The sequence below is a fragment of the Rattus norvegicus genome, chromosome 18 (genome assembly GCF_036323735.1).
Source record: "Rattus norvegicus strain BN/NHsdMcwi chromosome 18, GRCr8, whole genome shotgun sequence".
In the NCBI taxonomy this organism is placed as follows: domain Eukaryota; kingdom Metazoa; phylum Chordata; class Mammalia; order Rodentia; family Muridae; genus Rattus; species Rattus norvegicus.
Window position 1 is genome coordinate 42,859,900 of NC_086036.1, and position 25,880 is coordinate 42,885,779.

Below are 25,880 nucleotides of genomic sequence, written 5' to 3' on the forward strand. Positions count from 1 at the left end.
TCCAAATTTTCTACAATGTTTTTCTAGCTCTACCTAATGTATGACTGTGTGTCTTTGTACTTGTTCCATCACTTTCTAAGTGAGGCTTTTCTGATAACAATTGTGTTAGCAATAATCTCCGAGTATACCAGAATATTACTAGAAATCCTTTCATTGGCATTTTTTCTATTCCCTTTTTCCTTTTATGTCTCTGTGTGCATCTATGTCGATGGGTGGTCCAGTCTCTGGTTCTGGGTGCCTTAGGCATTGCGAGGTGTAGACATACTCCCATTTAATGGGGCTCAAATGTGTCAAGGCATTGGTTAGACACTTTAGAAATTTGTTTCTTTTACTACAGTACATGATATAGGCTGTACAAAATGTAGATGTAACGTTTTCTTGCTGGGCTGATATCCTAATCTGTCCACTGAAAGTCTTTCTGGTTACATGAGAAGTCTCAATATCCCCAAATTCTAGGAATCTAAGCTGGGATCACCTCTCATAGAATCCTAAGAGTTTCCATTTCACTAGGATTCCAGCTTGTCCCAGAGATACCCCCAATTCTGATTTATTCTCCCAACCCTCTCTCCCAATTGTATCCTCCATTTTCTTTCCCTACCCTTCATTTAGACCCCTCCTCTACCTACCATCCACCCCAATACGCCCAAATCGATGTTGATTTTCTTTCCCCTTCAGGGTGTGATGCATGTACCTCTTTCTTGGGGCCTCTTATTACTTAGGTTCTCTTTGTCTGTGTCTTTCTCTCTGTCAAGTAGTAGCATACTTGTTCTTTATTTTAAAATTAATTTCCACATTTAAGTGAATATATTATATTTGTTTCCAATTCCATTCATTTGCCAGAATAGAACCAGATGTTGCTTTTAACAGCTGAAGAATACCCAAGTGTGTAAAGGTAAAATATTTCCTTTGTCCATTCTTCAATTGAAGAACTTTACGTTGTTTCTAGCCATTAACGAAAAAGATTGTATGATGATAGTTTAGCATGTTAACAGCTAGTATGTATTTTTTTCTACAAGCCCAAGTGTTCACTTCCAAAGTTGTTGTTCAATTTTGCACTTCCACCAACAATAGAAAAGTGTTCCCTTTGCTTTAGCCATTCTGACAGGTAAGATAGAATCACAGTCATTTTATTTACATTTCCCTGATGACTAAGGATGTTGAACGTTTGTCTTAGTGCATTTAAGCGAGAACATTCTGCTGAGAATCCTGTTTAGATCGGTATTGTTGGTCCATGTCCACCCAGCATGTCCACTGCAGAGGCATAGCATGGAGACTTTGACTGTGCTTATCCCAGAGAGCTTGCATTGAGACAATGGATGCTCCAGGAGTGAAAAATGCATTCTGAGATGGGAGATAGCCAAAGCTGGGATTCCTTGCCTTTCAGGCATCTAGTTGCCCCTTGAAAATTCTGCATGTTTCCAATGGGGGAAAAAAAGCCATAAACACTGACCTTACTACAGAACCTTTGACTTACAATGGTGTCAGGTTGGTTAGATATGCATGTCCTTCTGTGACACAAACATTGTGGGATTAATCAACAGATGTGTGACAGGACTTAAGACTCATTCTCTGAGTTGGATCTATACCCCACATGGCATTGCTGACCAAGAGCCTGAGACTAGATAGTTCAGGGACATGGGGAATATCTGAATAGGACTGTTCTACAGGAGAAAGATAAAAAAGTGATTCCTTAGGAACTGTTGGGCTCATAGACCAGTGCCTTCCTCAGCCTACTTCAGAGAAGCTTCAAGCAGATCACAAGACATACTGAGACCCGTAAACAGAATTTATGTAGAGTGAGTCAACTAGGAGCACTCAGTCCTAACCTGGAGAAGTGTCTTCATGCACCCATCCTCCACACAGGACGATCTCCACTTGATAACCCTTTGCAATTGAAAGTTCAGATTTGGCTATGAGAATCTCCAGGTAAACAAACTTCTCTTTAGTGCAGTCCTCCTGTTCAGCAAGAAATGGCTAACAGAAAACGAACCCATTTATATCTATGAATGAGGCTCCTGGTTCATAATGTCCTACCAGGACTTTGTGTAATTTAACTTTCATATTTCACTATTATTTATATAGAGCCTTTTTCTCTTTTGTGTCTGCATGACCTTTGTGTATCTGCTCTGGATTCCATGTTATTGTTTTTAAGGGATTTTATGCTCATTCTTAGCCCTGGAGAAGGGGATTCTGAAATCTTCACACTTTCTGCAATGCTGACTGCAGCTGCTGTTTCCTGGGGAGGGAGAATCATGTTCGTCTGAGGGTGTGACCAGTGGTGGACTGACTGTATTCGTGCACTCAGTCAGTGGACACATACCTATTCCTACATGATCCACATTACTTGAATGCAGAGAGTGAATAAAATAGGAATATGTTATCAAATATTATCATAAATAAGTTAATAAGAATAATTCATTTAATTAATTAATTAATACCAGAAGGGAGTCTGGTCAGCAAGGCATGCTATGAGTAGATGGATGTGATGAGGGGTGGATACAATCAAAATGCTTTATATACTTTTCGAAAGTGTTTTCTTCATTTGAAAAACACCTTCCTACCCATTAAAACCCATTTTCCCAACTTTCAGCTCTCTGCCTGCGTAGATGTCTTCATTACGGAAATTCTTGCCTAATTCTAGACTAGTATTTGGCTTCATGGCTTTGAACAGTACCTTTGCTATTCCATAGCATGAGGTAGCACAAACTATAATTAATCAGTTCATCTACAGGAGACCACTTATCCAGTTTGGATTTCCCATTTCAATTCTTTGGGTGATTTTGATACATCGTTACAGGAACTAAGTCAAATTAGTTGCCTTTATGGTTTGAAGAAATGCCGAATATTCCTGAAAGTAGGTAAGGCATTCCACAGGTGCCTTAGAAATGCGCCATGATTCTCTGATTCCCCATGCTCGCCAACCCTGGGAATATCTGGGTGTACAATATAGCGACTTCCATGTGGATTGAATTGTTAACCACTGGACAAAAGTGGTACCATTTCTCAGGTTTAGTTTGAAGTTTACTGCCAGGTAATGTTGAACATTATTACATCTGATTTATTAGTGATGTGTAAAGTTCTATAGAAAAAAGACTATGTAGGACCTTTTATAATTTAAGCATGTCACTTAATTGTTTTCAAATGCTTATGTTCATCTTTTTAAAATTATTTTTTGTACCTTATACAACTTGGAATGTTCATAATTTTCAGACGTTTTCTATCATTTGTAGACAGCATTTTAGACTATGTAAACCAAATACTAACAATTTATTAAAACCAATAATTAAAATAAACACAACATTGAAAACATCAGAAGGAATAAAAAGGAGCAATACTTAAACAGAACATTGAATACATCAGAAGGAGTAAAAAGGCTATTTCTCAGGGGAGGGAAGTCTGGCTGTGGGATTGGAACTGCTGCTGGATTGAAATCAGCAGCTGATCGTGAGTTACAGGAACAATAGCTCAGATATAGCACAGAGTGCAATTGATGAGCAGAGGTGACAGTGCCATCCTCTAAATAGGTAGGCCCACTATGACAAGCAGGACATGACTGAAAGATACCTCGTATGTACAGACATACTGAGAAACAGCTTCCACAGCTGCTATCCTGTGTGCTGTCTGGGCTGCTGCCGCCACATCTGTCTACAGGGACTCATGCATCACAGAAACTTCTGGGGGTTTTTGTGCCCAGCAGCTCTGGTGCACAAGTTTGTTCTGGCTCCAGAGTGGCTCTTTCCCCTGCTGATTTACACCCACTCAATGTGCGGATCTGAGGCAGTGTGTCTCCCCAGATCTGAGTCTTCCTCATCCTTGGTTTGTGAATCCTTGGCATGTTCTTCCTGCAACTGGGTCAGGAGCCTCTTGACGCGGACACTAAGATCAGAGTGTGGCAAGCACACACTCAAGTAGGCCTTCAGGTATTTCAGAGGCAACAGGTCTGCTGGGTCACAAAAGTCCTCAGGATTCGTGTCCATCCATGTTTCCAGGAAGCTACAGAGGGTGTTCTTTACTTGTTCGTCCTCTTTAGAATAAGGTTTGAAGTAAGCATACCTAGAAAAGACCAAAGAGTATGTCACCTCTGAAGTCCCAGTCCCCTCACCAATTACTGTCACTTCTGGCTGCTCTCAGATATATTTGTTCAGATGTACACAATAGGTGCTTTCCATGTATCTGTGCCAAAGATGAACACAGGTGTCTGTATCCAGACCTCTCCTTGGTCACATGGTTTTCTGCATTGTCTTTCATGGATCTCTACTTTGGACACATCTCTACTGCTACTCCAATATTTCTAGTACCTCCTTTATGTATGAGAGAATTGCATTCACTAAGGCCTCAGAAATATTGCCAGAATGGTAAAGAGCTTTTCAAAGGTAGAGGGGTTGGTTACAACCATTTTAGGGTCTCAGCTCTGCACAGCCCAATCCCTTGAACCAAGCATGGGAGAAGGAATTGCTTAAAGCCTGCTAATGGGTTCTGACAATTATGTAGACAAGAAAAAGATGGAGACAGAGACAGAGACTGAAACTTAGACAGAGTCAGAGCCTGAGATAGAGACAAGAGATAGAGACTGAGAGAGAGAGGGAGAGGAAGAAGAAACGGAGAGGGAAACAGAAGAGAAAGGAAGATGGGGATGGAGATGAGGGAGAGGGAGAGAGGGAGAGGGGGAGGGAGAGGGAGAGGGAGGGGGAGAGAGAGAGAGAGAGAGAGCCAGAGAGAGAGAGAGAGAGAGAGAGAGAGAGAGAGAGAGAGAGAGAGACAGAGAGACAGAGAGACAGAGAGAGGAGAGGAGAGACACTTCTGCTCTCAATTTCAACAACAATGCAGGAGTGTTCCTCTTTCTCCCTACCCTCACCAGCATCTACTCTTTTTGATCTTATTCATTCTGATTGTGAGGTGTGAGCTGGCATCTTAGGGTTGCTTTCATTTGTCATTCCCTCTTGAGTTAGAATGTGGATTCTTTTAAATTAATTAATTAATTTATTTATTCATTTTTACACCCCCGAGTTTATTCTGCTCTGGTCCCACCTCTGAGGATTCTATACCCCATATGTCCTCCCTTAGGTCCTCCCTTCCCCCATGGTCTGCTCCTGACCCATCTTAACAAGGATTTCCCCACCATACCCACTCCACATGAACTTTAATGTTTCTGGGGCCACCAATTTCCTGAGGGTTAGGTGCATCGTCTATGAATGAACCTAATTCAGGGAATCCTCTGCTATATAGATGCTATAGGCCTCCTCTCAGCCAGTGTATGCGTCCTGGTTGGTGATCCAGTGTTTAAGAGATCCAGGTTCTTTGAGACTGCTGATCCTCCTACAGGATTGCCTTCATCCTTAGCTTCCTCCCGATTCATTCAGCTAGATGGGTCTGCACCTTCTGTTCATTGATTGGATACACATTTCTTATTCAACTTTGAATTCATTCTTTTTCAACTGACCAACCCTAAAGACAGGAGGAAAACTTTATTTTCATTTATTTGTTTTTTTCAGGTTTTAGGAACCGTATTTTCCTTCTACCTTTTCCCCCTTTGCTTAGGTTTCTGCAGAGCAGCTCAGGACTACTTAGTGGTGGCTTCAACCCACCAGTGGCCTGTGCTGTGGGAGTTGGTGGTCAGTCCTCAATGGCTGCCTTTGTACTCCAGTCTTCCATGGAGAACTGCTGGATGGGCACAGAGGGCATCTGCACACCATCAGACCAGTCATCCACTGCAGACTGAGCATCAGTGAACTCAGTCTCTGGTGCAGTCCATTCACCCTGGATTCCTCCTTGGTCACAGCCTTCTCAGCACCAGCCTGCTCTTCCTTCTCAATCTCCTCTAGGTCTCTGTAGAAGTAAAGATCAGGACGAACCTCCCGTAGTTACTCACATGAGATAGTTCCTTGCATGCGCAGTACTTCCCCGGGCCAGCATCCACCACATGAAACCCACTGAGTAAGCTCCCTTGTTGTTGCATGGGATGGCAATGTCCACACAGCACAGCGGAGAGTTTGTGTTACATAGAGCAATGGTGGGCAGGTTGACATAAGAGGACTCTGTGAGGTGCTGTAGATTATCCCGGGGATCAGTCACCACTAGAAGTTGTGGCTCCCTGAAAGCTGATTGGATCTGGTTAGTGAAGGACACATGTGTGAATTGGTCAACACTTGGAGTGGCTCCTGTGGCAGCACCAAATTTCATCAAGCTCAGTTCCTGGAGGAGATGAAGCTGACATCAACAGGGTTCTCAATGGCAACAATAGTTCCAGCAGCAATGAACAACTTCTCCCAGGTCCTCTTCAGGTTCATGATGCAGATACTGTCACTTGTCCCTTTGTAGAGGTACTACTCCATCTGAAAGTCAAGGTTGGTGCTACCTAAGTGGGTTCCTGCAGCAAGGAATTTGAGGACACTGACCTCCTTCATCTGTAGGACATCACAGTCTCTGGACATTGTGTAAGTTTCCCTTTTAAGTTTCGATGAGAACCAAGAACAATGTCATATGGACCTATCCCACGGTAGTGGGGAAAGGGGAAACTTCTTACAGATCCTTAAAATAAGATTTATGGAGACAACCCTTTACTTTTGTGTTCTTTGATGCCTCTTCTGTTCTTTGTTTCTGTGTGAATCTGCTTGTTGCAATGTGACTCTGTGTGTTTTTCTACTTCTTACTCTGTCTCTCTGTCTCTGTCTGTCTCTGTCTCTGTCTGTCTCTGTCTCTTGGTCTCTCTCTCCATCTCTCACCATTTCTCTTCATCTCTTTCTGTCTCTCTGTCTCTGTCTCTCTCTCACTCCCTCTCTCCCACCACTATTTTTGTCATCTCTAGCAAATCCCCCTTCATTCATATTCAGAATAGGGCAGGCTTTCCAAGTATATTCAGCAGTCATGGCTTATCAGTTTGTGTTAGGACAGGGCACCTCCTCTTCTATTAAGGTTAGAGCATGCAAACCAGTGAGGGGAATGGCTCCCATGGACAGGCAGCAGAGTCAGAATGAGCCCCTACTACCAGTATTAAGGCTTCACAAGAAGATGAAGCTACAAAAATGTTACAACATTCTGAGGGCCTTTGTAAGTCCAATGTAGCCTACCAGGTCACCATGCAGGCTCTCTGGTGAACATTTCACTTTCTGTATCTTTGGGCTTATGTGGCTGGATCTCCTTTTTTTACCCCCAGTGGTGTCTTCTACCTCCCAGCTCCTACAAAGTTTGTACAACTTTTCCACAATATTTTCCAAGCTCTGCCTACTGTCTGACTGTATGTCTTTACACTTTTTTTCTATCACTTTCTAAGTGAAGCTTTTCTGATGACAATTGGGTTAGGACCAATCTCTGAGTATACCAGAATATTATTAGAAATCATTTCATTGGCATTTTTCTATTCATTTTTTCTATCATGTTTCTGTGTAAATGTGTGCCTCTGTTTGGTCCAACCTCTGGTTCTTGGTGCTCCAGGCATTGCAAGAGGTGGATACACTCTCATGGCATGGGGCTCAAAGGTGTCAAGGCATTCTTTAGACACTTTCATACTTTCTTTGCTCCCTCTACTGTACAAAATGTAGGTGAAATGTTTTGTGTCTGCGCTGATATCCTAATGTGTCAACTGGAAGTCTTTCTGATTATAGGAGAAGGCTCAATATCCCAAAATACTAGGAATCTTAGCTGGGTTTCCCCCTCATATATTCCTAGTAGTATCCCTTGTACTAGGATTCCAGCTTGTCCCAGAGATACCCCCTATTCTAATTTATTCTCCAAACCCTCTCTCCCATTGTCCCAATTGATTCCTCCTTTTCTCATCTCTAGCCTTCATTTACACCCGTCCCTTAATTACCCCTTCACCCCAGTATACCCAAGATAGGTGTCTGTTTTGTCTCCCCTTCATACTGAGAAGCATGCATCTATCTCTTGGGCCCTCCTATTACCTAAAGTCCCTGTGTCTGTGGATTGTAGCATTTTTGTTGTTTACTTTAAAAGTAATTTCGACATTTAAGAGTTCATATTATATTTGTTTTCTTGTTCCATTCATTTGCCAGGATGGAACAAGATGTTGACTTTAACAGCTGAAGAATATTCCAGTGTATAAATGTAAAACATTTTCTTTATCCATTCTTCAGTAGGACTTTACGTTGTTTCTAACCATTACTAATAGACACTGTAGGGTGGTAGTTTAGTAAGTGAACATTTAGTACCCAAAGTCTTGACTTCCAAAGTTGTTGCACAATTTTGCACTTCCACCAACAATGGAAAAGTGTTCGCCTTGCTCTATATCCCTGTAAGCATACACTATCACTTGTTTTTTGGGTTTTAGCCATTCTTACAAGTAAGATTGAATCACAATGTCATTTTATTTGCATTTCCCTGATGACTAAGGATGTTGAACATTTTTCCTTGTGCATTTAAGCGAGAGTATTCTGTTGAGAATCCAGTTTAGACCTGTATTGTTGGTCCATGTCCTGCCTGCATGTCCACTGCAGAGGCATAACATGGAGAGTTTGACTGTGCTTATCCCAGAGACCTTACGTTGAGGCAATGGATGCTCCAGGAGTGGAAAATGCATTCTGAGATGGGAGATAGCCATACCTTGGCTTTCAGCTCTCTAGTCAGCCTCAGAAAGCTCTGCAGCTTTACAAAAAAAACCCCTGTAAACAATAACCATACTATAAAACCTTTGTCTTAACATGGTGTCAGGTTTGTTAGATATGCATGTACTTTTGTAATAAAAATATTGTGGGAGTAACCAACAGATATCTGACTTGACTTAAGATTCATTTTCTGAAATGGACCCTAGAACCTGACCAAGAACCTGAGATTACATAGTTCAGAGACCTGGGGAAAATTTAAATCTGACCATTCTACAAAAGAAAGAAAGAGTAAACTGGAGAAGTGTCTTCCTGTACCCATCTTTAATACAGGATTATCTCCACTTGATAACACCTTGCAGTTCAGTTTTTCTAAGAGAATCTCTAGGGAAACAAACTACTCCTAAGTGCAGTCCTCATGGTCATCAGAAAGTGGCCAAGAGAAAATGAATCCATTTATATCTATTGAGGATACTCCTGGTTTCATAGTGTTCTATCAGGGCTTTGTGTAATTTACTTTTTATATTTCACTATTATTTATATATTGACTTTTCCTCTTTTAACTCTCTGTGTCCTTTGTGTATGTAATATGGATTCCATGTTACTGTTTTTAAGGGCTTTTATGCTCATTCTTAGCCCTGGAGAAGGGGATTCTGAAATCTTCACACTTTCTGCATGGCTGACTGCAGTTGCTGTTTCCTGGGGAGGGAGAATCATGTTCGTTTGAGGATGTGACCTGTGGTGGACTGACTGTACGTGTGCACTAAGTCAGCGGCCACATACCTATTCCTACATGATCCACACTATTGGATACAGTGAGTGAATAAAATTGGAATATAAAATCATAAAATATTGTCATGGTATGAGTAGATGGATGTGATGAGGGGTGGTTAAAATCAAACTGCTTTGTATACTTTTTGAAAGTGTTTTCTTCATTTGAAAAGTACCTTCATACCCATTAAAACCCCTTTCCCCAACTTTCAGCTCTCTGCCTGCATAGATCTCTTCATTATGGAAATTCTTGCCTAATTCTAGACTAGTATTTGGCTTCTTTGCTTAGCACAGTAACTTTGCCTATGCTGTAGCATGAATTAGCAAAAACTACAATTAATCTGTTCATCCACTGCAGACCTGTTGTGCAGTTTGGATTTCTGATTTTTAATTCTTTGGAGGATTTACATATCATTAGACAAACAAAGTCATATTAGTTGCCTTTATATTTTTGAAGTACTGACGTGCCATGATTCTATTATTCCCCATCCTCGTCAACCCTGTGAATATCTGGGTGTATACTATAGCAACTTCTATGTGGATTGAATTGTTAACCGCTGGATGAAAGTGGCACCAATTCTCAGGTTTAGTCTGAAAGTTACCAAAAGGTAATGTTGAGCATTATTGTATGTGATTTATAATGATGTGTATACCTTCTTTAGAAAAAAAGAGTATTTAACACATTTCCCTTTTATATTTTTTAAATATTTCACTTGTTTTAAGTGCTTATGTTTTTTTAAATTATGTTCATTCCTTATACAACTTTGAATAAACATAAAATAATTTATCAAATAGAATATTCATAATTTGCAGATATTTTCTCTCATGAGAAATGAGACAGCATTTTTGACAATGTAAACCAAATACTAACAATTTATTAAAACTAATATTTACCTAAAATCAACATTGAAAGCATTAGGAGTAAAAAGAATATTTCTTATGGACAGGAAGGCTAGCTATGGGGTTGGAACTGCTGTTGGATTGAAATCAGCAGGTGATCATGTGTGGCAGGAGCAGCAGTTCACATATATGACAGACTGCAATAGATGACCAGACTGACAGAGTCATTCCCTAACTAGGTAGGCCTACTGTAGCAAGCAGGAGGCGACTGAAAGATACATTGTATCTACAGATATCCTGAGACAAATGTTCCACAGCTGCTATGATGTGTGCTGTCTAGTCTAAGGCTACCACATCTGCCTACAACTACTCATGCATCAGAGAAACTTCTGTATATTTTTGTTCCCGCCAGCTCTGGTGCACAAATTGGTTCTGGCTCCAGAGTGGCTCTTTTCCCTGCTGATTTACACCCATTCAATGTGTGGATCTGAGGATGAGTCTCTCTCCAGATCTGAGTCTTCCTCAACCTTGGTTTGTGAATCCTTGGCATGTTCTTAGATCAGAGTGTGGCATGCACACCCTCAAGTAGGCCTTCAGGTATTTCAGAGACAACAGGTTGGCTGGGTCACAAAAGTCCTCAGGATTCGTGTTCATCCATGTCTCTAGGAAGCTACAGATGGTGTTCTTTTCTTGTTCATCCTCTTTAGAATAAGGGTTGAAGTAAGCATACCTAGAGAAGACCAAAGAGAATGTCACCTGTTACGTTTCAGTCCTCTCCCCTAATACTGGCTCTTATGGCTGCTCTCACAAATATTAGTTCAGTTGTACACAATAGGTGTTTTCAATGTATCTGTGCAGATGATGAACACAGGCCTCTCTACTCATACATCTCCTTGGTCACATGGTTTCCTCCATTGACTTTCATGGATCTCTACTTTGGACACATCTCTACTGGGTACTCAAATATTTCTAGCACCTCCTTTATGTATGAGAGAATTGCATTCACTAAGGCCTCAGAAATATTGCCTGATGGGTAAAGAGCTGCTTCAAGGTAGAGTGGTCAATCACATCCATTTTAGGGCCTCAGCTGTGGACAGCCGAATAGTTTGGACCAAGCCTGGGAGAAGGAATTGCTCAATGCTAATGGGTTCTTAATGGGTCAATTATGTAGACAATAATAAAATGGAGACCAGAACAGAGACTGACACATAGACAGAGACAGAGACTGAGATAGAGACAGAGAGAGAGACTGAGACAAGGCAGGAAAGGGAGATGGAGAAGGGCAGAGGGAAAAAATGATAAAGAGAGACAGCAAGAGACACACACAAACATAGGGAGATGTAGAGGATTAAAGGGAAACAATTGAGAGACAGAGCTGGGGGATGGGAATTCCTGAAACCAACAGGAGGATCTGAGAACTTTGGACTTGGAGATGGGCACTCACCTCACAAACAGCAGGTCCAATACCTGTCGGGGTGTGGCAAAATATCTGTATGTAGACAGAAAAACAAGGACCATGAAGGGTCCCATTTCTTCAGAGAAGGCACCAGCGTGTTCATCTGCTCAACCACTATCTGTGCCCTGGAGCAGGCCTCTCTCTGGGGCTCCATCTGGTCATGTTGAGCAGAAGCATTCTCCACCTGAAGAGAGATCAAAGTGGAGGGTTCAACCTGACCCAGATCTGCACCCTTCTTAATGGCTCTCCTCATCCAAGTTTACCTGAATTATCTCAATGCCAAACCCACAGAGAAAAGAGAGCACTTACCTGGTCTGTATGGTCCTGTCCTTGGCTGGCCTTGGTCAAAGTTGTTCCCTCTTTTGAAAATGGCCACAGGCGTTGAAGGCAAGAATGAATCCTGTGCCACCAGACACCATCATGGCCTTCCCTGTTGTCTTTCTTGAGCCCTGAGCCTTGAGTAGTCTGAAGACAGCAAGAGAACATCCTGCCCTCCCTACTGTCTCTGACAAGTGAGCCTACAGGGCTTCCTATAACCAGTGGGTTGCCTGGTTACCAAGGTTCTGCTTTGTTAGGTCATTTTCAAGAGGGTATTTCCATTACTGTCCCTTCTTAAAGGTTCCCATGTCCTCTTCCATTTCCTAGGTGCAGGAATAAACGCAGGTATATATCTGTTAATCTCTCAACTGTTCCCAGAGATATGTAGATATATACAGCACCTAAGCTTTCTAAGATGAGTCCCAACTGTGTAACTGTATTTGTAACCATAATCATAAATTCAGCCCTAAATATCCCAATCTACTGTAAAGATACCCTAGGCCTGTTCCCTTGCCTTTATGTGACCTTGTATGTGTTCTGTGTGGAAGGAGCCCATATGCATACTTGTGACAGCCAGCATCCCCTCAATGTCAGTGTGCTTGCATAGGAATTTTCTGTCCCCAAATCAGTTTCCACCACCGTGATCATTTTAGGGCTTAAACCCACAAGTTTATATTCCTTTGTAAACAGCTGGCTGAGGCACATGCACTGTCTTATAAGATGGAAGCTGGCCCTAGCACTCTTTCAGAGGGGATTCATCCGCCATTGCTTTGTCTTTCAATTCCTACTGGAGTCCTTGATCTGATCCTCTCCAGTGATTGACTGTGACCTGTCACCTGAAAGAAAACTTTCTCTTTCCTCGTTAGCCTTTAGTCCTGGTGTTTGTCACAGCAACTGAATGAAACTTGAACAGCAAACACTACACTTTCTCTGTCCCTATCCTGTGTTATTCGGTGGCCAATCACCTCTTTAGTGCCTTATCCTCCTCACTGCCTAGTATCCCATCTCTTTCTCTATACTTTGTGTTTTCTTTCTCTGCTCTTCCCAGTGGTTTTACTCCAAAGTCATTCACTGCTCAGCCTCTGATTGAACCCCTCCTTCGAACAGAGTGTCTGGGTCATGGTTTACCAAGCCAGTGAGCAGAGGATTACACATCATGTGCATGTGTTCAGACTTCCCTGCTACTCTACAGTGGTGGGCAGTGTTATAGTAAATTACTATCTTGTCTCCCTTGACAAATGAAGTAGACTTGTATTCATTGCTCCTTTACTCTTCCCTGAGATGTTTTCTTAGTTTCTTTTGTTCCAATTCCCAAAACTTTTTTTTTTATTAACTTGAGTATTTCTTATATACATTTCGAGTGTTATTCCCTTTCCCGGTTTCCGGGCAAACATCCCCCTCCCCCCTCCCCTTCCTTATGGGTGTTCCCCTCCCAACCCTCTCCCCATTGCCGCCCTCCCCCCATAGACTAGTTCACTGGGGGTTCAGTCTTAGCAGGACCCAGGGCTTCCCCTTCCACTGGTGCTCTTACTAGGATATTCATTGCTACCTATGGGGTCAGAGTCCAGGGTCAGTCCATGTATAGTCTTTAGATAGTGGCTTAGTCCCTGGAAGCTCTGGTTGCTTGACATTGTTGTACATATGGGGTCCCAAGCCCCTTCAAGCTCTTCCAGTTCTTTCTCTGATTCCTTCAACGGGGGACCTATTCTCAGTTCACTGGTTTGCTGCTGGCATTCGCCTCTGTATTTGCTGTATTCTGGCTGTGTCTCTCAGGAGAGATCTACATCCGGCTCCTGTTGGTCTGCACTTCTTTGCTTCATCCATCTTGTCTAATTGGGTGGCTGTATATGTATGGGCCACACGTGGGGCAGGCTCTGAATGGGTGTTCCTTCAGTCTCTGTTTTAATCTTTGCCTCTCCCTTCCCTGCCAAGGGTATTCTTTTTCCTCATTTAAAGAAGGAGTGAAGCATTCACATTTTGATCATCCATCTTGAGTTTCGTTTGTTCTAGGGATCTAGGGTAATTCAAGCATTTGGGCTAATAGCCACTTATCAATGAGTTCATACCATGTATGTCTTTCTGTGATTGGGTTAGCTCACTCAGGATGATATTTTCCAGTTCCAACCATTTGCCTACGAATTTCATAAACTCGTTGTTTTTGATAGCTGAGTAATATTCCATTGTGTAGATGTACCACATTTTCTGTATCCATTCCTCTGTTGAAGGGCATCTGGGTTCTTTCCATTTTCTGGCTATTATAAATAAGGCTGCGATGAACATAGTGGAGCACGTGTCTCTTTTATATGTTGAGGCATCTTTTGGGTATATGCCCAAGAGAGGTATAGCTGGATCCTCAGGCAGTTCAATGTCCAATTTTCTGAGGAACCTCCAGACTGATTTCCAGAATGGTTTTACCAGTCTGCAATCCCACCAACAATGGAGGAGTGTTCCTCTTTCTCCACATCCTCGCCAGCATCTGCTGTCACCTGAGTTTTTGATCTTAGCCAATCGCACTGGTGTGAGGTGAAATCTCAGGGTTGTTTTGATTTGCATTTCCCTTATGACTAAAGATGTTGAACATTTCTTTAGGTGTTTCTCAGCCATTCGGCATTCCTCAGCTGTGAATTCTTTGTTTAGCTCTGAACCCCATTTTTTAATAGGGTTATTTGTTTCCCTGCGGTCTAACTTCTTGAGTTCTTTGTATATTTTGGATATAAGGCCTCTATCTGTTGTAGGATTGGTAAAGATCTTTTCCCAATCTGTTGGTTGCCGTTTTGTCCTAACCACAGTGTCCTTTGCCTTACAGAAGCTTTGCAGTTTTATGAGATCCCATTTGTCGATTCTTGATCTTAGAGCATAAGCCATTGGTGTTTTGTTCAGGAAATTTTTTCCAGTGCCCATGTGTTCCAGATGCTTCCCTAGTTTTTCTTCTATTAGTTTGAGTGTGTCTGGTTTGATGTGGAGGTCCTTGATCCACTTGGACTTAAGCTTTGTACAGGGTGATAAGCATGGATCGATCTGCATTCTTCTACATGCTGACCTCCAGTTGAACCAGCACCATTTGCTGAAAATGCTATCTTTTTTCCATTGGATGGTTTTGGCTCCTTTGTCAAAAATCAAGTGACCATAGGTGTGTGGGTTCATTTCTGGGTCTTCAATTCTATTCCATTGGTCTATCTGTCTGTCTCTGTACCAATACCATGCAGTTTTTATCACTATTGCTCTGTAATACTGCTTGAGTTCAGGGATAGTGATTCCCCCTGAAGTCCTTTTATTGTTGAGGATAGTTTTAGCTATCCTGGGTTTTTTGTTATTCCAGATTCATTTGCAAATTGTTCTGTCTAACTCTCTGAAGAATTGGATTGGTATTTTGATGGGGATTGCATTGAATCTATAGATCGCTTTTGGTAAAATGGCCATTTTTACTATATTAATCCTGCCAATCCATGAGCATGGGAGATCATTCCATATTCTGAGATCTTCTTCAATTTCTTTCTTCAGAGGCTTGAAGTTCTTATCATACAGATCTTTCACTTGCTTGGTTAGTCACACCAAGATATTTTATATTATTTGGGACTATTATGAAGGGTGTCGTTTCCCTAATTTCTTTCTCAGCTTGTTTCTCTTTTGTGTAGAGGAAGGCTACTGATTTATTTGAGTTAATTTTATACCCAGCCATTTTGCTGAAGGTGTTTAACAGGTTTGGTAGTTCTCTGGTGGAACTTCTGGGATCACTTAAATATACTATCCTATCATCTGCAAATAGTGATATTTTGACATCTTCTTTTCTAATCTGTATCCCTTTGATCTCCTTTTGTTATGTGATTGCTCTGGCTAGAACTTCAAGAACTATATTGAATAAGTAGTGAGAGAGTGGGCAGCCTTGTCTAGTCCCTGATTTTAGTGGGGATGCTTCAAGTTTCTCTCCATTTAGTTTAATGTTAGCTACTGGTTTGCTGTATATGGCTTTTACTATGTTTAGGTATGTGCCTTGAATTCCTATTCTTTCCAGGACTTTTATCATCGAGGGGTGTTGAATTTTGTCAAATGATTTCTCAGCCTCTAATGAAATGATCATGTGGTTTTTATCTTTCAGTTTGTTTATTTATTAGATTATGTTGATTGTTTTTTGTATATTAAACCATCCCTGAATGCCTGGGATGAAACCTACTTGATCGTGATATATTATTGTTTTGATGCGCTCTTGGATTCGGTTTGCCAAAATTTTATTGAGTATTTTTCCATCGATATTCATAAGGGAAATTGGTTTGTGTATAAGAGTATTTGAGGCTTCATAGAAGGAATATGGTAGCGCTCCATCTGTTTCAATTTCATGGAATAGTTTAGATAGTATTGGTATGAGCTCTTCTATGAAGGTCTGATAGAATTCTGCATTCAACCTATCTGGACCTGGGCTCTTTTTGGTTGGGAGACCTTTCATGACTGCTTCTATTTCATTAGGAGTTATGAGGTTGTTTAAATAGTTTATATCTTCCTGATTTAACTTTGGTACCTGGTACCAAATCTGTCTAGGAAATTGTCCATTTCCTCCAGATTTTCAAGTTTTGTTGGATATAGGCTTTTGTAGTAGGATCTGATTTTTTTTTAATTTCCTCTGATTCTGTAGTTATGTCTCCCTTTTCATTTCTGATTTTGTTAATTTGGACACACTCTCTGTGTCCTCTCATTACTCTGGGTAAGGGTTTATCTGTCTTGATGATTTTCTCAAAGAACCACCTTTTGGTTCTGTTGATTCCTTGTATGCTTCTTTTTGTTTCTACTTGGTTGATTTGAGCTCTGAGTTTGTTTATTTCCTGCCTTCTACTCTTCCTGGGTGTATTTGCTTCTTTTTGTTCTAGAGCTCTTAGGTGTTTTGTCAAGCTGCTGATATATATGCTCTCTACTGTTTCTTTCTGCAGACACTCAGAGATATGAGTTTTCCTCTTAGCACGGCTTTCATTGTGTCCCATAACTTTGAGTATGTTGTTCCTTCATTTGCATTAAATTCTAAGAAGTCCTTAATTTCTTTCTTTATTTCTTCCTTGACCAGGTTATCATTGAGTAGAGCATTGTTCAACTTCCATGTATACATGGGCGTTCTTACCTTATTGTTTTTGAAGAACAGCTTCAGCCCATGGTGGTCTGATAGGACACATTGTATTATTTCTACCTTTTTGTATCTATTGTGGCCTGTTTTATGACCAATTATATTGTCAATTTTGGAGAAAGTACCATTAGGTGGTGATAAGAAGGTATATCCTGTTGTTTTATAATAGAATGTTCTATAAATATGTTAAATTCATTTGGTTCATGACTTCTCTTTGTCTGTCTATGTCTATGTCTCTGTTTAATTTCTGTTTCTATGATCTGTCCATTGATGAGAGTGGGGTGTTGAAATCTCCTACTATTATTGTGTGAGGTGCAATGTGTGCTTTGAGCTTTAGTAAGGTTTCTTTTATGTATGTAGGTGCCCTTGTATTTGGAGCATAGATATTTAGGATTGAGAGTTCATCTTGGTGGATTTTTCCTTTGATGAATATGAAGTGTCCTTCCTTATCTTTTTTGATGACTTTTAGTTGAAAATTGATTTTATTTGATATTAGAATGGCTACTTCATCTTGGTTCTTCCGACCATTGCTTGGAAATTTGTTTTCCAGCCTTTCACTCTCAGTTAGTGTCTGTGTTTGTTTCTGAGGTGTGTTTCCTGTAGGCAGCAGGGTGCAGGGTCCTCATTGTGTATCCAGTTTGTTAATCTATGTCTTTTTATTGGGGAGTTGAGGCCATTGATGTTGAGATATATTAAGGAATAGTGATTGCTGCTTACTGTTATGTTCATGTTTGGATGTGAGATTATGTTTGTGTCTTCTCTTTGTTTTGTTGCCAAGATGATTAGTTTCTTGCTTTTTCTGGGGTGTAGCTTGCCTCCTTATGTTGGGCTTTGCCATTTATTATCCTTTGTAGGGCTGGATGTGTACAAAGATATTGTGTAAATTTGGTTTTGTCATGGAATATCTTGCTTTCTCCATCTATATTAATTGAGAGTTTTGATGGATACAGTAACCTGGGCTGGCATTTGTGTTCTCTTAGGGTCTGTATGATATCTCTCCAGGATCTTCTGACTTTCATAGTCTCTGGTGAGAAGTTCGGTGTGATTCTTATAGGTCTGCCTTTATATGTTACTTGACCTTTTTCTCTTACTGCTTTTAATATTCTTTCGTTGTTTTGTGCATTTGGTGTTTTGACTATTATGTGACGGGAAGAGTTTCTTTTCTGGTCCAATGTATTTGGAGTTCTGTAGTGTTGGGGACTGGTACCGGACTGTAGGACTAAGCAAAGCTAGAACCCTGCCCTGAGCAGATTCCTGAGGAGAGCTTGACCTTTTCAAAGAAAGAACATGTCCCCGGACTGTTCCTCATTGTCTAAGGAGAATATCTTGCAGTTTAATGATTCACCTTATGTCCTTGGCACTTCCCAGTATCCCCACCCCATCCCTCCACCCCTGCCCTAAGCTTAAGTTCCTGCTTCAATTCCTGCTTCCAAGCTTTAAATGCTGTACATTCCTCTCAATAAACAGACCTTGACAAGGACACTGCTTGGTCTAGCTCCTCTTTCTTCCCTGTTCTCCTGCAGGTATGGGTCCCCCTCAACCCCCACAAATAACTGTGTCCCCACTGGTGGGCGCAAGTGGTGCCCAACGCGGGGCTCGAGATATGGACCCTCACTGGACAGAAAAAGAAGTTGAGGACCCTGGGTATTTGTCCAGAAACCGACGCAGATAAAGTGAAAGTAGGTCTGCTGATCTGGTGTTCATAGCTGCGGGCTCTCACCGCTCATGAGAGAAAGCGTTAGCAGGTAAGAGTTTTCTGTCTAATTGAGAATGGGCAAAAAATATCTACAGAAGTGATCTTTATTAAAGACCTTAAGGCTTCTCTCAGGGAAAGGGGAGTAAGAGTTAAGAAAAAGGATCTCATTAAATTTTTTTGTCTTTGTGTCAGAAATTTGTCCTTGGTTTATTATTGAAGGACCAGAAATTAGTTCCTATAGTTGGGACAAGGTTGGAAAGTGTTGAAATGACTTATTATTAAAAAAAAAAAAAAAGGATCCGAGGTGGTTCTGATTCAGGATATAGCATCTGTGTCTTTGTGTCTTTGTGTTTTGTGCCGGCTAAACTCTGGGTTTAGAGTGGTTTTTGTCTGTGTCTTAGGTCTTTGTTTTGTATTACCTGTGACCTCGACAATGGGAAGATTGTGGTTGGGAAGGAGGAGTGATGTGGAATCTGCTCCCCTTCATCTGTTTTTGGTGAGCTCGCAGAAGCTCCCATCTGAATCAGTTCGGTTTTGTGGCAATATTGTGGAGGCTGCTTGTTTTTTGTTTTTGTGTGCACTTTTGTTTTTTTGTCTGTTGATCTTTGGATTGGCTTTCTGTGTGACTGAATGCTTTTGTCCTTTTCAGCAGACCTCTATTTTCTGGACTCTCTTCTTGTTTTCTCACCATCCCACTTGAGATGCTTGTTAGTAGCTGTTACAAGAAATCTATAATGCTCACTTGAGGAGTGTGCTTTAGAAACAAGAATTTCATGTTTGCCCTGGGTTCCATTGGGATAGGTGTGGAGATAGGCTTGATTTCCATTACAAATGATGTAACATTGCATATGTTAGTACTCCTAACACTTCTTGAGACTGAGCCTCAGGTATCACAACCTGTATAAGTTAAGAAGTTCTAAAAGGCAGTCATGACCTTTGTGTATAGGTTCAGATAGTGTTCAGATTGGAATCCTGATCCTAAAGACTTAGTAAGACACAAAAGAGAGTTGAGAATTACTTAGGGCTATTTTAAGGCTGAGTCTAGGTGCTGCAAGGGCAGCTACAAGGACATCTACTGTTGCCCTGCAACACAAGGCTTATAGAGAATTCAGAACTGCCATTGACTTAGATATAAAAAGAGTAAAAAGACTTTTTAACTGACCTCCAAGAATCCCTAACCCCCCTCTCAGAGATAGTCCTTCAGAATAAGAGAAGATTAGACCTGATATTCCTTAAAGAAGGAGGTCTGTGTGCTACACTAAAAGAAGAATGTTGCTTCTATGTAGACCATTCAGGAGTAATTAGAGACTCCATGAGTAAACTTTAAAAAATATTAGACAAATGACAGAGAGACAGAAAGCATCAGGGATGATGGTTCGGGAGCTGGTTTAGTAGATCTCCTTGGATGACTATTCTGATATCTTCCCTTATGGGACCCTTCTTAATTTTGCTTCTGTTTCTGATTATAAGTCCATCTGTGTTAAATAAGCTAGTTACCTTCATTAGAGAAAGAGTAAGTGCTGTTCAGATTTTGATGTTACATCGGCAGTGTCATGTTTTAATTTAGTTCTATGATTAGAACTAGCCACTAGAAGAAGTGGGGAATGAAAGGTAGAAGTTTTAAGGTTGCCTCCCCCCCCTAGACAAAGGTTCAGAGTAGAAGAAAAAACTGGTTAGGCCCTGGAATTGTATGTTCCAGGAAGCTTCTCCTAGGACTATAGAATGGGCAATTTCATCAACCAGTTTGACAACTCTCTCCCAGGAACTAGCTGACCATAAAGTTAGATTAAAATCTTAGAGAACAATCTTGAGAAGCAGGAAGCTTCTCCCAGGAACTAGCGGACCATAAAGTTAAACAATCTTGAGAAACAGGAAGCTCCTCCTTGTGATTTTTCACTGGTATTCTCGACATTTTCCAGTGATGTCCTTCCTACCCCCTTTTCCCCAACAGCAGTTTTTTGGCAGTAATATCCTCTTTACTGGATACATTTACCTGCCTCCTCAACTAGGGTTCTTCCCACCCATCCCTTGCTGGTGGCAAAAATCATACATCTTGGAAGAGAACAATCCCATAAGCTCTTTGGAAGGGACCCCGATGCTTTAATCTTACCCTATAGCCCCTCCCAGGTCTCTTGGCTCAGTCAACATGTAGATAAATATTCAATTAGCTGCATTGCCTTTTAGGGTAAGATAGATAATCATTACTCTGCAGATAAGTTGATACAGTTTTTTCACAAAATTACAGTCCCAGTGGTCTTTCCAAAGGTAACACATGATCACCCAGTGTCGGGATCACCTTGTCTTTGCAGGCAGCTCCTCTCCTCTAATGGACAAGCCACATGTTCCGTTGATGGTCAAATACAACCGTTCTCTATTCCTTTAGATTCTGCTCAGCTGGTAGAGCTTCAGGTTATTCTCACAGTATTTCGTGCACTGCCTGATGCACCCTTTAACCTATATACAGATAGCTCCTATCTTGCCTTTTCTATCCCCCGGTTAGAAACAGTGCCCTATATCCTGCCTACCACCAATGCTACCCCCCTGTTTGCCACCTTACAAAAGTATATTCAGAGGCGTTCTTGCTTGCCCTGTTTTTGTGGGACACATCTGAGCACATACCGGATTGCCAGGCCCCTTGGCCGATGGTAATGATACCGTTGATCGCTTCACCCAGCTCGTGGCCTTGGCCCAGGGGGCCTTCTCTATGACCCTTACACTTGCCCAAAAAGCACACGACTTACATCACCTTAATGCACAAACCCTTAGGATTAAATATAAGATCATCCATGAACAGGATCGCCAAATAGTCCATAATTGCAAAGGCTGCGTGACTGTACTGCCTGACCCCCACCTAGGGGTCAACGCCCATGGGATGGTTTCTGGAGAGCTCTGGCAAATGGATGTCACCCATCTTCCCTCCTTTGGTAAATTAAAATATATTCATGTCACCATTGATACCCTTAGTGGCTTTATCTATGCATCCCTGCAGACAGGGGAGGCCACCAAACATGTTATAAGTCATGTTCTGGCTTGCCTCACAGTTTTACCTCAACCTAAGATTGTTAAAACAGATAATGGTCCTGGATATACTAGTTCTCATTTTAAAGACTTTTGTTCCCAACTCGGAATTAAACATGTCATGGGCATTCCTTATAATTTTCAGGGACAGGGTATAGTTGAAAGAGCTCACCAAACCCTTAAAAATATGATCCATAAATTACAGTCAAATGGAGGAATATTATTCCCCCTCCCTGGTAATCACAAAAATTTATAAATCATGCACTCTTTGTCCTTAACTACCTTGTCATGAACAAGGATGGAAAAACTGCAGCAGACCGGTCACCTGTGTCACCCCCATAATTCTTATGATTATGCACCAGTCCTATGGAAGGACCCATTAACATCCCAATGATATGGCCCTGATCTGGTCCTCATTTGGGGACATGGATCAGCCTGCATTTATGATTCAAAGACTGGGGGCGCCCGTTGGCTACCCGAACGCTTTGTTAAGGCCTTTAACCCACCCAGGAAACAACCCTGAGGAAAAGTATAACTATGCTTAATTACAGATCATGCTGACCATGTTCCCCTTCATCTGGATCCCTGGAAGCATCATCATGTCTGCCCTTGCTACATCGCCTCACCAGATCTTCAGCTATATGTGGGTGATTCTTAATGGCACCAGAGATGTGGTGTCTGCCAACTCTACCACCACTGCACAAGTTCCCTGGCCCAATCTTGAGTTCCCGCAGTTCTGGGATAGAGGCAACTCCACTCGTACAAAGAGAGAACCCATCACTGCCGTGACTCTTGCAGTACTCCTAGGCCTGTCAGCTGTGGGGACAGGAACTGGGGTTGCCTCCCTGATCACCTCCCAACAGAGTTATCATCAGCTCAGTGCCGCCATAGACAGGGACATCAGTGAACTTCAACAAGGAATAACCTATCTTGGGGTTGGGGATTTAACTAAGTGGTAGAGCGCTTGCCTAGGAAGTGCAAGGCCCTGGGTTCGGTTCCCAGCTCCGAAATAAAAGAGCCAAAAAAAACAAAACAAAACAAAACAAAAAAACGGAATAACCTATCTTAAAGATTCAGTCGCTTCCTTGGCTGAGGTTGTTCTACAAAATAGAAGGGGATTAGATCTTCTCTTTCTCCAACAGGGAGGGCTCTGTGCGCCCCTCAAGGAGGATTGTTGCTTTTATGCTGATAAGACAGGATTAATAGAAAACAGCCTACAAAAAGTTAGAGAAAGTCTACAAAAGAGACAAAGAGAAAGAGAAAAGAGTGAAGCCTGGTATAAAAATTGGTTTTCTGCCTCTCCCCTGCTCACCACAGTTCCACCCAGTATCCTGGGTCCCTTTATAGGACTCCTGCTATTTGTCTCCTTTGGTCCATGGGTGCTTAAAAAGTTAACTGATTTTATCAAGGCCCAGGTGGATTCAGCTACCAAGCAGGTCTCAGTCCATTACCACCGACTCCATTGTGAGGAGGCTGAGACAACTGGGGAGTGCGATACTCCCCCTTGGTCGCCTGTGGCTGGCCTCGACTTCTCCACCCTAAATACAGCCTATATCTCAGGCTGGAAAATCAGTCGCTGGTGGAAGTGAGTCCAGTCTGTGTTAAAGGCTGTATTTAGAGTGGAGAAGTCGAGGCCACACACCAGGCACACACCTCACCGCTGTGAAGTAACCCTATGACGGGATTAGCACAGGTCCATGATCTGGGTTGTCCACTCTCACAAAACACACACGTATAGCCCAAAACGGTGTGTTAAAGTATAAGATTGTTCCTAGCCATTGGGGTGCAGTCCTAACTGCAAGAGTGGCTCGCCATGGCTGAGCTGGGCATGCCTGATCTCAGACCACTACTTCCACCCTGGCAGAAATAATGAAACCTAAGTGAGAGTGCCAGACGTGGGGCAACCTGTGTGGCCTAAGACACGGGACTTCACCGACCAGGTGCTGGTTGTGGATGTACTCCATATAGACAGAACTTCCTCCCACTGATAGTTTAAGAAAGGTGGAGATGTTGGGGACCAGGACTGGACTGCTGGACTAAGCAAAGCTAGAACCCTGCCCTGAGCAGATTCCTGAGAAGGGCTTGACCTTTTCAAAGAAAGAACATGTCCCTGGAAGACTGTTGCCTCATTGTCTAAGGAGACTATCTTGCAGTTTAATGATTCACCTTATATCCTTGGGCACTTCCCAGTACTCCCCGCCCCTCGCCCTAAGCTTCACTTCCTGCTTCAATTCCTGCTTCAGAGTTTAAATGCTGTACATTCCTCTCAATAAACAGACCTTGACAAGGACACTGCTTGGTCTCGCTCCTCTTTCTCGCCCATTCTCCTGCAGGTATGGGTCCCCTCGACCCCCACAAATAACTGGGTTCCCGCTGGCAGGGGCACTGTGGGCTTCTTGTATGTTTATGGGGATCTCATTCTTTAGGTTAGGGAAGTTTTCTTCTATGATTTTGTTGAAGATATTTACTGATCCTTTGAGCTGGGAGTCTTCACTCCCAGCTATATACCTATTATCCTTAGGTTTGATCTTCTCATTGAGTCCTGGATTTCCTGTATGTTTTGGACCAGTAGCTTTTTCCGTTTTACATTATCTTTGACAGTTGTGTTGATGATTTCTATGGAATCTTCTGCTCCTGAGATTCTCTCTTCTATCTCTTGTATTCTGTTGGTGATGCTTGTATCTACAGCTCCTTGTCTCTTCCTTTGGTGTTCTATATTCAGGGTTGTCTCCCTTTGTGCTTTCTTTATTGCTTCTATTTCCATTTTTAATTCCTTCACCTGTTTGATTGTGTTTTCCTGGAATTCTTTCAGGAATTTTTGTGATTCCTCTCTATAGGCTTCTACTTGTTTATTTATGTTTTCCTCTGTTTTTCTAAAGGAGTTCTTTATGTCTTTCTTGAAGTCCTCCATCATCATGATCAAATGTGATTTTAAATCTAAATCTTGCTTTTCTGTTGTGTTTGGATATTCAGTGTTTGCTTTGTTGGAAGAATTGGGCTCCAATGATGCCATGTAGTCTTGGTTTCTGTTGCTTGAGTTCCTCCGCTTGCCTCTCACCCTCAGGATGTCTCTGGTGTTACCTTGTTCTGCTATTTCTGACAGTGGCTAGACCGTCCTATAGGCCTGTGTGTCAGAAGTGCAGTAGACCTGTTTTCCAGTTTCCTTTCAGCAAGTTATGGGAACAGAGTGTTCTGCTTTCAGATGTGTAGTGTTTCCTGTCTACTGGTCTTCAGCTGTTCCTGTGGGCCTCTGTCCTGAGTCCACCAGGCAGGTCGCTTGGAGCAGAAAAGTTGGTCTTACCTGTGGTCCCAAGGCTGAAGTTGCTCGTGGGTGGCTGCTTTTGAACTCTCAGTGAGGGTGGCAACCAGGAGGGCCTGTGCTGCCTTTTCCCGGGACCCCGTGCACCAGGGTCCCATATGGCGTTAGGTGTTTTCCTCTGGAGTCAGAAATGTGGGCAGAGTGTAGACTCTTCTGGCTTCCCAGGCATGTCTGCCCCTCTGAAGGTTTAGATCTCCCTCACACGGGATTTGGGTGCAGAGAACTATTGACCAGGTCCCTTCAAGTCCGGGCAGTGTCTGGACCACAGGGGACCTGCCACTCGAGTGCCCCATCTTCCATTTCCCAGAGGCTCTATACAGTTTCCTCTTGGGCCAGAGTTGTGGACAGGGGTGGGCAGTTGGTGGTCTCTCCAACTCTGCATCCCAGGATTTCACACTTGTTTGGGCAGTGAGCTCTCTCTCCTAAGCAGTTTGGGAGCAGGGAACTGTGGGCCAGGATCAGGGACGTTCTACTTTATTCATTTTTACACTCCACATTTTATTCCCCTCAGGTTCAACCCCTGAAGGTTCCACATCCCATATGTCCCCCGTGGCCCCCTCCTCTGCTCCCACCTCTCTCCTCAAGTATATCCCCCCATACCCACTCCACCCAACCTTTAATCTTTCTGGAGCCTCCAGTTTCCTGAGGGTTAGGTGCATTTTCTATGAATGAACCCACAGTGAATGAATGAATCACTCGCTTGATTAGAGTCACACCAAGTTATTTTATATTTGTGGCTATATAGAGGGAGTCCTTTGCTATATATGTGTTAGAGGCCTCCTCTTAACTGGTGTATGATG

The 25,880-nt window shown here is 42.2% G+C and overlaps 2 pseudogenes; both read right to left on the bottom strand.

Annotated features, from left to right (window-relative positions):
• Positions 1–3,720: 3,720 nt before the first annotated feature.
• On the bottom strand, positions 3,721–12,177 carry Ralgdsl5 (ral guanine nucleotide dissociation stimulator like 5; annotated as a pseudogene).
• Positions 5,476–6,504, bottom strand: Rpsa-ps24 (ribosomal protein SA, pseudogene 24; annotated as a pseudogene).
• Positions 12,178–25,880: the final 13,703 nt, after the last annotated feature.